This window comes from Zootoca vivipara, chromosome 10 (assembly GCF_965207765.1).
Source record: "Zootoca vivipara chromosome 10, rZooViv2.hap1.1, whole genome shotgun sequence".
Lineage (NCBI taxonomy): Eukaryota > Metazoa > Chordata > Lepidosauria > Squamata > Lacertidae > Zootoca > Zootoca vivipara.
Window position 1 is genome coordinate 38,991,132 of NC_142593.1, and position 13,083 is coordinate 39,004,214.

The window sequence follows — 13,083 nt, forward strand, 5'->3', positions numbered from 1 at the left end:
AACGCATCATCAAGGTTGAGCCAGAGCCTTCTGTGGAAATTAAAAATTAAACCATCCTCTTTACAGAATTTATATTTGACCATCTTCCTGGAAACAAGGGTGTTGAAAGGAGCAGATAATAGAATGTGATAATGTGTGGGGTGTGTGTGTGTGTGTGTGTGTGTTTTAAAAAATGGCCAGCAGTACGGCAATTCAGCAAAACATGGATGCATTGGCTGTTTCTTCTGTGAGTAACAGCATACAAAAAGGGAGAGCTGAATATTCGTGGTCGGGTGGAGGAAGGTGAGGAGAGAACAGTACTGTTATGATCCTTCCTTGCACATGTGATTCAAATTAAATCCAGAGCTCAGATTTTGTTACATGGAAGCAGATCACCTGTTACTCTGTTTTAAAAAGAGAGGGAGAATGGTGGAGACTGCTTCCCTCCCCCACCAGACTCCTATCACAGAAAGCAATTCCATCCTAAGCAGCTTAGCGTGTGGGATATCGTCTCTTTTTTATTGTTCTGTTGCAGTGCTTTCTGCCCTTCAGAGCCAGTTAGACTTGTTAGGGAGAAGCCAACCGATTGGCTGATTAAACGAGCTCCGTTTCATAAATTATAGTTCGGCATGCACTAGCACGCGTCTTGGGGCTGCCGTATTCCCAGGGGCCCGTCTGTTCCTGACTCCAAGCCTGTCGGTTCTGCATCGTACATGATGTTGCACTGGAATTTCCTGTCGTAAGAAGAGCTGGCTGTTGCATCTCCAGGAGGACTCCGTGAGTAACTCTGACTTCTTAAACCCTTGCGTTAATTGCACACTTTAAGCAAGAGCTCCTGTAATTGGGCAATACCACATTAGCATAAGGGACAACTTTAGTGGCTGAGGGACTGCATTGCCTCTGAATTAACTTTGTGCTTCTCAGTCCCGAGAGAGTTAAGTCTATCTGCTATGTGCAGTTGAACTGCAATCCACTGCTGTATTTATTTTGGAAATGGTGCCGTGTTTGATTCTACGTCTGTGCTCTCTTTCACTTATTAGAAAGGGATGAGACTGCAATATTTGTGACTTTTCCATGCAGATGCTCCTTTGGATCATAGGCACGTAAAATGTCTATGTTAGGAAGGAACTGTATTTCCTTTTTCTTTATGAATGCTCAATGAGATTACTGTGGAGAGGGCTCTAGACACTGAATGATTTTTAAAAAGCCACAATAAACACCCCCCTCCCAAGTTTCCTCTTTTAAATATATAGTCTTTACCAGTTCATGGTGAGGCCTTAAGCAACTTTTTTATTATTGAAACGCTACTTTGTGCTTGGCCCTTTTTATAGAAAACTAAAAAGCCATGAGCACTTCATAATTTGAGCTGCAATTTTATGTGCTCTTCCTTGCGGCTAAGTTCCATTGAACTTACTTCTGAGGAGCAGACTGCAAGGCTTTTAGATAGAACCAATTATTTCATTGTAAATCCACAGGTGAGGCCATGCCTCTTAACTTCTGCATGATACCTAGTATAGTGATCAGCCTGATCTTAAGTAATAAATTAGGAGGAGGAACTTAAAATAATAATTTAAAAAACTATGGAAACTGCTGCTTGGGATTTTCAGTATATGTCTGAAGTCACAATCATGCTTACTAGGTAGTAAGTCTAACAGAATACAATGGGGCTCACGTCTTTATAAACCATGCTCGAGTGCTCTGCACTTTCATGAAAGCATCCCACAGATTCCTGTATTGGCTTTTGAATTTTGCCAGGTGCTGCAGAGATTTTAAGACACTGTAGCAGGCATTTGGCTTCTCTTCCAAACAGTAGAACAGAAAGTGGTCTGGGGTTGTTGTTTTTTGTTGTTGTTGGCTAGGCATGGGCAAACTGGGGAATTTCAGTTCTCTAAGGGATTTGGAGGCTGCGCCTTGGTTCATGTGTTCATTCGAGAAGTGCAAACCCGGTAGTTTTTCATTAAAATGCAAACAAAATCAATTTTGTCCTCCATCTCTACTTGTGGCAAATATAGTTGGGCCATGCTATTGTTGCAGTTATTATTTTACGGAATTTTGTATGGAAACCACCAGTGTGTCATGTTCTCACAACCATTACTGTTCAAGAGAAACCAATATTCACAATGCTTTCTAGGAATTTTTAAAACAGGGAAAGTGTCTGTTTGTGCTGTTGTGGAACTTCCTTTTAACATAGATTAGAATCCAGGCGGTTTCTTGATTAGTGATTCTCTCCCTTTCCACAAACACCTCCCGCAGTGCATTGGTGGAACAGAAAATGTAGCCTGCAACTTGAATTCCTGTGTTCCCAGGGTAGCAGATATATCTACTTCAGTCCTTCTGCTTTGGTGACTGTGAATGGTTGAAAAAGTTTTAGTTCTCTCTTTGCATTTTAAGAGTCCGAAATCAAGTAAGATTTGTGAAATGTCTTTGACCCTTCGAATTTCCTGGTATGATGCGTTGGTTTCATTGCTTTGTATTTCCTTTGCACATTTTTTGCTGTCCAAAATGTTACATTTAATCCTCCGCTTCCAAAGGACAGATGCATAGGGCAGTTTTCAGCACGAATGTATAAGAAGGGGAGGGAGAGCACGGCAGACGTAACCCAGTTTTTATTAGGTGAGTTACAATATATACAAACTATTCTGCATGCCTTCAAGATAGCTAATGCAGCCATTTATGAAGCTATGCCTGTAACTCTGTCATTAGAAAGTTTGCAATGGCAGTGGAACGAGCTTTGCAAATAGATACTATCAGCATGTGGTGTGAATCAGCCAAGCCTGCACCATGATTGATGCTTTTAGGGCTTAACTAGATCACCAGATCATAGCATGGTGCCTTTTGCATTTTACCCTTTCTAGGAAATTTATTTATTTGTTGAATTTCTGTCCTGCTCTTTCTCCCAAAGGAGCCCAGGGTAGCAAACTGGTGGAAAATGCTATTTAAAACATGTTTAGAACATTTTGAAAGATTTTTTTAAAAATATCCGAAAACATTTACGTAAAGGCATTAAGAACACCTAAAAACATGTAAAATAACCGCATACCCTTACAGTTTATAACTTTAAGATAGCCAGGAACAGTATCTTTCAGTCATCTAAATACCTAGGTGAACAGGAATGTTTCTTCCTAAAAATTAGTGAGGGAGACAGACCCACCCCATCAGGGAGGACATTCTACAAACAGGGCACCTGAGAAGGTTCTGTCACCTGTCTGTGCAACCCAGGCAGCCCTCGGCAGTGGCACCCTGCCCAGAACAGGTTGTTCACTTAATTCCCTCCAGCCAGTGCACCTCCATCATATCAAGATTCAGCCTTATTGGCTATATCCAGTCCTTCACTGCTTCCAGACATTGGCCCAATGCTTCCAGACATTGGCACAGTCTCTCCTGAGTCAGGTGGAATGGAGAGATAGAGCTGTGTGTCATCAGTATACCGACAACACCGTGCTCCAGATCCCTGGACAACAGCTCCCAACAGTTTCCTATAGATGTTGAATAGCATAGGAGACAGAAGGGATGCCTGTGGGACCCCCACTACTCAAAAACCACATGTTTGAGCAATATTCACCTAGTGCTGTTTTCTAGTAATGACCTTATAGGTAGGAGCAGAACCAGCACAATATAGTGCCTTCAACTTCCTCAGTTGCTATCCTGATTAGACATCTGCAAATAGAACCAGATAAAGCAATGAATATACCTTTGTTTCCAGAGTTTCCTAGAAAAGAGGCAAAATAAAAAAATTCCTTCAGTAGCACCTTAAAGACCAACTAAGTTTTTATTTTGGTATGAGCTTTCGTGTGCATGCACACTTCTTCAGATACACTGGAATCTGTAGTATCTGTAATCTACAGTGTATCTGAAGAAGTGTGCATGCACACGAAAGCTCATACCAAAATAAAAACTTAGTCGGTCTTTAAGGTGCTACTGAAGGAATTTTTTTATTTTGCTTCGACTCAGACCAACACGGCTACCTACCTGTAACTAGAAAAGAGGGATTGGTTGTTAAACCACTCTGAGAATTGTAGCTCTGTGAGGGAAATCGGCACCTCCTGACAACTTTCAGGACCCTTAAACGAAACTGCCCAAGATTTTTTTGGGGGAAGCCATGGCTGATTAAAGTAGAATAATGCTGCTTTAGTGCAGGTGGGGCCTAGAAGAAAAAACTGGCCCCATAAAGCTCTGTTGGAGCTTCAAAATGTTCAAAGAAGGGAGGAATGCAAAACCACGCTTTGGTTCATTCATGGTATCTCTTTCATGATTTGAACTTTTTGAATTCAAAGCTATTGGTTTGGCTATGTACTTTGTATCCACATCTGGACTGCCAACTGCAGAGGCCTTTTGAGATACTAGACTAGATAATTGGGCTTAGATAAATGAGATTCTTTTTAAAAAGCATCTCTAGTGTCTCTCTTCAAGGCAAAGTAGAAAGGAAAATCTAATGCTTTTTCCATCATTAGCATGTTTAGGGTCATGTTCGCAGCACTTATAAACATTGGCAATGTGGATTATGAGTGTGACACTTTACTGGTTAGAAAATAGATATCCGGACAAATACTGCTTTGGAAAGTTTTTTGCAGGGAATGTTTCTGGTCACACAGACACTGAAATCTATCTTTCATTGCTACAGTGCTTCCTATTCAACCTGTTGAACCATTTTGCAACCTCTTCCCCAAGCAGTTATTGCTAGCCTGTTATAGAAACAATTCTTGTTTACAGAAGCGGAGCTAGCTGCTCCAGCACCTGGAGTGGCACACATGCTGTGCACCTGTGGGGCGGGGCTAGCTACCCGTGGGGGCGGGGTGAGCCTCCCAGGGGGGTGCCGCCCACGGCAAGCATCCCAGGGGGGCAGCACGGCGATATCACCCCCCCTCAGGGATGACTTTTTCCGCCAGTGCTTGTTTAAACAGGTATAGGAATAAATTAAACTTTTTAAGGGTATGCAGTCATTGGAAGTTTGCTTCTTGGACTTTGTGGTCTCAGATGGGGATCCTGGACATTGCTCTGGATCAGGCACAGGCAAACTCGGTCCTCCAGATGTTTTGGGACTACAACTCCCATTATCCCTAGCTAACAGGACCAGTGGTCAGGGATGATGGGAATTGTAGTCTCAAAAATATCTGGAGGGCTGAGTTTGCCTATGCCTGCTCTGGATGAACTGAAGGAGTGAAAGGCATATGAGTGCCTGCATTGTTTAATACATGCCTTTTGGTGGGGTTGAGGATTGTACTCAACACTTTGGTCAAAGCCAGGCATCCCCAAACTGCGGCCCTATAGATGTTTTGGCCTACAACTCCCATGATCCCTAGCTAATAGTACCAGTGGTTGGGGAAGATGGGAATTGTAGTCCAAAACATCTGGAGGGCCGAAGTTTGGGGATGCCTGGTCAAAGCTAACTTTTTGCCCTGTTGCTTGCTCTGCTGTTCCAGGCTTTCCACCTGTGGCGACAGGCTCAGATGATGGTCCATCTTAATAGAATGTAGCATATGCAATGTCTTAGGCAGGCACCCCCAAACTGCGGCCCTCCAGATGTTTTGGCCTACAACTCCCATGATCCCTAGCTAAGAGGACCAGTGGTCAGGGATGTTGGGGATTGTAGTCCAAAACATCTGGAGGGGCGAAGTTTGGGGATGCCTGGTCTCAGGTTTGCAGGCATATGAATACATAACATCTCTGCAATTGTCACATGACCCCTTCCATTTTTCAGCTATGGCATCCTGCATGCGTGATACTCCCCCAAGTGCCAAATTTGGTGCATGTTTTTGATTCAAGGTAAAGTATCTTTTTATTTTTGCAGGCCTTCCAGCATGTGCCACCAAAGCTGGTTTTAACCAGCAATCAGTACTTTATTTTTTACTGTTTTTGTTGCTCAGCTATATTTCTGTTGAGTCAACAGAATGCACTGCTGTTTCCACTTTGATTAATTTACCTAAAACATTTTTTTATTAAAAAGTAAAATATAGCATTTTAATTCTACTCTTTGTCTGAGAAAGACTTCCAGAGTGGCTTACAGATGACCAGATAGTTCCTGGCATCAGCCTTGCCATCTAAAAGGCCCAACACAAAAGGAAAAAGGGACTGAAAGTTTCTATATTTGATACCTCATCTGGAAGTTTTATTAAGCTGGAGGGTTGTTTATAAATGTATTACAAACTCTATAGTGCGGGTGAAGCAAAATCCTATGAAAGACTATCCTGTAAACCAACACTTGGTTTGAAATAAAGGCTTGAGGTATGTATATCTGCCTTAAGAGTTTCCACTTAGGCCTGCTTTTTATCTGGAGAAAATTCAGCGTCATTTGCTTCAAATGAGCTCAGCTATCTCTTTCTCTTGAATCCTCTTTCATCTCTTTGCAGCTTAATGCGTTCTTTTAAAAAAACCACACACACACACACACCACAACACAAATGTATCTGCTTTATTGTTTATCTCTTTCTGCTTTTAGGGAGTATACTTTCTCAGGACAGTTTCTGCTCTGCCAGAAAAATAGCTGGCTGTATTTTCCCTGCTTTGATATAAACAATTTATTGTATAAAGAAAATGTTTTGTCATATTTCATGATATAGTGCTATTAAAGCTATTTCTATATTCATCTGAAGCCGTCTTGCAGAAACACAAGGCTCTTGTTTTGAAACTTTCACGTTGGCTGCAATTAGGTATCCCACGCTATGATGACGTCAGCCAGTGTGGCGGTGGTGTTAGTGTGGTGAGATCAGTCTGGGTTTCAATCCTCACTTAGCCACAAAGCTCATTGCATGACTCTGAGGTATCATAATCTCTCAGCCTCACAGGGTAATTGTGAGGATAGAATGGCAGGGCGGTGGTAGAGGGAAACCTTTGTTGTCGTTTCCAATCTCCTTGGAAGAAGGGCAGGGATAAAAATGTAATAAACAATACCACAATGTAAGCAACTTGCATTGATTAATTTCCAACACGCCACAGGTCAGACTTACCTGTACTAGAAGCCACTGAAAGAATTGCCTCCTTCACACATAACACTAAGCCAAGCCCCCATGGCTTAGTGTGAAAGAACAAGTGGGCTGGTGCACACTGAAAAAATTGTGGCTGATTTGCTCCTCCCACTCAATTCTGCTGCATTGCTACCAGGAGATGAGCCATGATTTGGCTCAGTATTGCATCAGAACCTGGGCTCATGGGTTATCTCCCCAAGCCCTAAGTGGCCTTGGTCTTGTATACCTGAAGGCATGTCACCGCATCATTCAGCCCAGACACTGAGGTCCAGTTCTGAGGCCCTTCTGGTGGTTCCCTCGCTTCAAGAAGTGAAGTTACAGGTGTGAGAGGAGGCACACCAAGCCATCATTTGGTTTTGTGTTACCGGTACCTGTGTGTTGCAGTGTTTTGAATGCTAGAAATGTTTTCCCACAGATTTAGTGGAAGCCTTTGCACAGATAACTCTATGTGTGAGGGCTTCTAGGCTACAGTGCTATATTTGCAGATTTCAAGTGGGGGGGCGTGCAGGATCAGGGATGTGGCTGATTAGTGTGGCTGTGCTCATTGATCACATATTGATAAACTTGGGAGCTGTAATGCTATAATATTTCCCGTTATTAGTTCTAGTTGTAATAATAGTGCTGAGATAGAAAAGTGTTCCCTATTAAAAGTCCTGCAGGTGGACTGGTATCTAGTGGAGTCAGATTTGGGTCTGTGTTGGCCAGTTCAGATTTCCTCTCTGTCAGATTTCTTTTCTATGATTCTATGTTTTGGATTGCTTTTTCTGCCATGCCACTTCACTGAGGAAATTATGAACTTGATGCAGTGTGGGGGGAAAATTGAAGGATTTTGCTGCTCACAATCTCTTTGGTGGTACCATACCTTGCAAATACAGTTTTGCATTGTTTGATTACTGATTTAATTGTAGTGTCCTCAGGCTAATGTACTTCCATATATTTTGAAAACTAATCAACTAGATTTTTTCATAAAAATTAAGGCAAGCCTGTTTTCCAGCTTCTGCCAAGACCTGTTTTAGAATTTAATGGGTCTCTCTTTATTTTAAAATTTTGAAGCTATGACCATGTTTGATATAGAACTATCTCTGGTGTCTGTTTTAAGGTTTATCATTAACCATGAATTAATTAATTAACACACGGTAACCTTCATTAAGAAAATTATGCAATTTGCCATGGTTACAGTCACTTCTAGAAAAGCCCAGATAAATTGTTTCAATTGATATTCATGAGGAAAGGACTATGGGATTTTGGAAATTGACCTTTTGAACTTTGCTGTCTTGTTAAACTTAAATTGTTTTAAAACCAAAAAATTAATACCCAGTGCAAAGAGTACATATGTCACTTAGAGCTAGTAGTCTCATGCCAAGTAGGTGGGCACCTTGTGGGCAGAGAAAAGAAATACTATGTTATTCTAAAATGTACATGATTATTTATGTAATTTACCTAACTTATGAATTTAACATGTTTAAAGATGTAATCCTTTCCACACCATTTCAATGCAAAGGCCATTCAGGAAATGCATTTTAAGTAGGAAAGCTCCCATAATCAGTTACATATTATTTGCTAACTGAACACACACACCAGTGAATACTCGTCATCAGTATTCACTCGTTTGATTTCCCTTCCAGACATGGGAAGGGTAAGTGAACACCATCAATTTCCACTTCTGATTCCGTTTTTGTTGGAATTCTCTGGCATTTCTATGCAGAAGCTATATAACAAGCAGATATTCTATACAAGTCAGTCAATAAATGATCTGAGATTTCCCAAGAGAAAAATATATATTCTGCACACTCTTGTTAATGTGAAATACACCTGTACCAAGAACCTGAATTAGCTAAGCCCATCACTCACTGAAGGACATGGAAGCCTAAACTTTTTTAAAAAATATACAGTGATGCTTAGGGTATTAAATCCTTTCATCTCCCCCTCCCTGTACAAAATGCCATGCACGATGTATTAACTTAGCTTGGGCTGATACTTGAACATCTGTGCTTCGTTTTGACAGATGGCTCATCCTCTAATGTCCCAGACCAAAAGCACAGTGTGCTGTCATTGGTCATTGTGTGTGTTTTAAAAACCTGGCTCAGCTCCAGCCTATTGGTGTATGAAATTTGTAGCTGTGTGCCTGGAGATGTATAATGGAAGCTATCATATGGTCAGATTTTATCCGGGTCTAATTAGGGCAAATGGTTGTAATTTATTGCCCCGGCTATTTACAGATGACATTTTACATAATGGTTGTATGGTTGTCGCTTGCAACAACCCATGTAATGTATTGCAATAACAGTTACTTGGGAGCAGTGCTGTAACAGTCAGGGGATGATGTCTTACAATAATCCCTAACTGAGTTGATGCTGTATATAAAAAATAAATAGGTTCTTCATACAGTTGAAAATACTTGTAAATTGTACTAACTTCCATCCATAACCAGTGTTAGGAGTGAGCTGGATATTGTTTTTTAGATAGATATTATTATTACTTTAGAAAGTAAGAATCTTCTATCTCCAAACAAACAAATGTAGGAGTAAATCTCTTCTTGAAAACATCCAGATTTTAAGTTCCTTGAAGTATTGTTGGTCACAGAATCTGTATGCTGCATACATTTTTTCAAGATCCCTCTCTCCCATTGCAGTGTGAATAATAAGTGCAACCATAAAGTATAAATAATGGGATTTTAAAAAGCAATAAGGAAAATGGCTTGGGCCCAGACTGCCTGAAAGATAATATTTCCCCATATGAACCTGCCTAGGTGATAAGATCCTCAGGTGAGCACCTTCTTTTGGTCCCATCAACTTCAGAAGCAGAGGTGGTGGTGACATGAGACGGAGCCTTTTCTGTGGCTGCTCCCATATTGTGGCATTCCTCAGTCTAAAGAAAGGTTAGATTGTCTGCCTCTTTGTTATCCTTCCACTAGCAAGCAATGACCGTCCTATTGAAAACTAAGGGGCAGACATTGCTGATTATGGGGCAGCTGTCAGGACAAACTGTGTTTTAGTTGCTGGTTCTAAATGTGTTTTGATATATTTTAACTATTGTTTTTAACTAGTTGTTTTTTCTTATTTGGTATTCTATGTTTTTAAATGCTGGAATCCCAGCTTGAATTCCATGTTGGGAGAAAGGCAGGATTCAAATACATTAAATAACTAAATATTAAGGAAGATACACTGAATAAAAGATAAATAAGAGCAATGGGCTGCGCCATAAGCTGTTGTTGCTGTTTTGCAGGTGTGATTCAATTGCAAACTGGCAAATTCGGGTTGGGCAACAAGAGTGGATGTGGTACTTGTGTGCCACAAAGCTATTTACACACACACACACACACACACACACACACACACACAGGCTTTTTGTGGTAAGGAAAGTTTTGGGGAAAATTGCACTGGAAAGTGGGGGATGAAAATTGCAACATGTATAACCTCCCTGCAAACAAATCAAGATGAATGCTCTATAGCTGAGTTATCTGGAAGTGGCCTGGGTGGTCTTGTACTGTACATCACTTTTCACCGAGCTCATTTGTAAAAATGGAAATTCCAGGAATCTACATCACAGGGTTGTTGCAAGTATAAGCAAATTAAAATGAAGAGCGTGGTGTCCATTTGTGTTCATACTAAAAAGAGAAGATGTGGTTGCCACTTGTTTTTACTAGCCCTGCTCTTATCACCTGTTTAGTTTCTGTATGCCCAGCTGCTTTTAAAAGCGCAGAAATGGAGTCAATAAAAGCCGGTAACTGTAAGCTCTGATGAAAAGCAGCTACGTCAGACCAAAACAGCCAGCAATCTGATGTTAAGGGTGGTCTATTAGATGATAGTCCTCCATATTAAATTGCTGTAATCGTACAGTGAGAAACAGAATTACCAAAAATCTGAAAAAAATAGTAACTGAACATAGGCATAAAATAGACGTCTGCATTTGATTTGATCAAAATATTAGTGGTTTATATGCAGAAGCATGAATTGATGGTCTCTTTATTAGCAAGGGACTCACTTAAATTGGCAGGCAAAAATGGAATGATTAAAAGGCAGAAATAAATTGGTTTCTACATTTGTGTGGTGGCGGTGGTGGGGTGTGTGTGTGTGTGCGCGCGCTACAGTTTCCAGCCAGGCTCACTTTTAAGTCAGTGGGCTTTTTAAATGAGAGCAATGAGACCTCAACCTTGAAATATTTCTGAAAATATTATCCTTTCATTCCCACTAGAGATCATCAGAGAAGGAAAAAATTGGCCTTGGCATCTTTAAACTTGGATTAGTGAGAGCATTTTTAAAGGATTTGTGCTGGCTTTTTAGAACAGTGGGGAATTCTAATTTTAGGCTTAGCAGGATATTAGGATCTCAGATCAATATTGGGAGAATTTCAAAGTATTAGGAGCAAAATGTTACATAAAGGATGCAATTTGTTGAGTTTCTGGGAGCTGGCATGTTATGGTAACATATCTGCTGAGAAGCAGCCAGGGATTCCAGTGTGTGTAATCCTCTTTATACAGGAATAACGGGAAGCTACTTCATCCTGAGTCAGACTATTGGTCCTTCAAGCTTTGCATTGTTTACTCTGGACTCTCGAGGGTTTCAGACAAGGGGGCTTTTCCCTGTCTGAAACCTACTTGGAGATGCCGAGGACTGAACTTGGGATAGATAGATCAATATAGTTCCAGTGCATATGGAATAAATTTGCTGTGTTCCAGTAAGGTGACCTACTTGTGAGCAAGCAATAGCACCTAGATTGGAGCTTTTCAGTTAGTTTCTCTCTACAGCTCTTATACCCATTTATTTTTTGCTATTGGGGAGCAGACTGGAGAATAATCAGCTATGTATGCACACAGTGTTGGCTCCAGAATTGAGGGGGAAAACGAAATTTTGTTTCGTTTCATCACTTTATAACCATAAAAAAAAATTTTTTTGCTTCAGCTGCCCCCCCCCCCCGCCTCTCGCTGGGTACACCCATGTTCAGGGTCCATCTATATTCTGGACTTCTTTCAGTGTATTCTGTGTTGCAGGAAGATTGAGGATGATGGTTGAACTTCATCCTCTTCCTTGTGATTGAGAACCAGAAATCAACTTGCACCAGTAGGTGTTTATTTACCTCCACTGTTGAAGGCAGTATGTCCGTCAGTACCAGTTGTTGGGAATCTCAAGTGCTGTGTGTATGGGGTGATGATGTGTAGACCCCAGAAGTAGTCCTATTGTCTGACTGTATCTGCGTGTGTCATTGTTCATTTGAATTTAGAATCCCAGTATCACGCCAAACCCTTTTCATGTCATTTGTACAAGACAGTCCCTCCGCCCTTCTTGGGGGTCGGGCGGGGAAAGCACTCTCATTGATTTTCCTTTGAAAATATGTGTGCCATTGATTTGGGAGGAAAATACTTTCTCAGCCCAGAGAGCAGAATGTGCGAGACTCTGGCCAAACCTTGAACATTGCCACGTTCACAGGTCCATCGCTAGTCTTGGAGATCGGTGAACAGAATGGATGTATATAAAATAAACAAAGAGCACTGAAGCAGAATCTTGTCCTGAGCCAATAAAGAGTAGAGCAAACAAGAAGCGAGAACCCTTGAGCTTGGTGGATATAGTTTCTTTTAATTAACTACATTGATGGAGAGCAGGCTTTTAAAGGTCATTTCCATCAGCAGTGATATTTGATGTCTGTTGACAAATGAATGCTTTCTGCATTTTTCCCATGTCTTTGGCATGCTCTCAAATGGCTGAAGAGCACACAGTCATTGGGAAATGCAGCAACAAAACACTTATAACTGTCCTTGTTCCACCATAGGCAAACATCTGAAATTCTTGATCGTGCTGTAGATTAATTTGTTTTTTCCTTCTTAAATGTGTACTCAATACACAGCTTTCTGTTTGCCTGCGTATAGATATTTGACAGTAGAAAACTCAGTTAGTTGTCTGTTAGCCTGTAAAGAAGTGTAAGATTCCTCCACCAACTACCATGCTTCTAAATATACATACAGTGGTAGTTTGTGCCCATTGGGACAAGTAAGGTGGAAGGTAGGGAGCTAAACAATAGGTGCAGCCAGAACAATGAAAGGCAGGACCAGATCCAATGGCAGGTAGAACCAACTAATTCTAATTTTGACCCCATTTTCTTCCCTGCTGAGTTCTACAAGGGCAACACGGAGGTTAAGGAGGAGCAC

At 41.1% G+C, this 13,083-nt stretch overlaps 1 protein-coding gene across 1 annotated transcript in view; it reads left to right on the plus strand.

Annotated features, from left to right (window-relative positions):
* Positions 1-449: 449 nt before the first annotated feature.
* The window catches only part of PDE4D (phosphodiesterase 4D), a 632,406-nt gene continuing 619,772 nt past the window's right edge, over positions 450-13,083 (plus strand). Inside the window, exon 1 of the mRNA XM_035100833.3 lies at positions 450-756. The gene's annotated coding sequence lies outside the window, so the exon portion shown is untranslated. The remainder of the gene's footprint in view (positions 757-13,083) is intronic.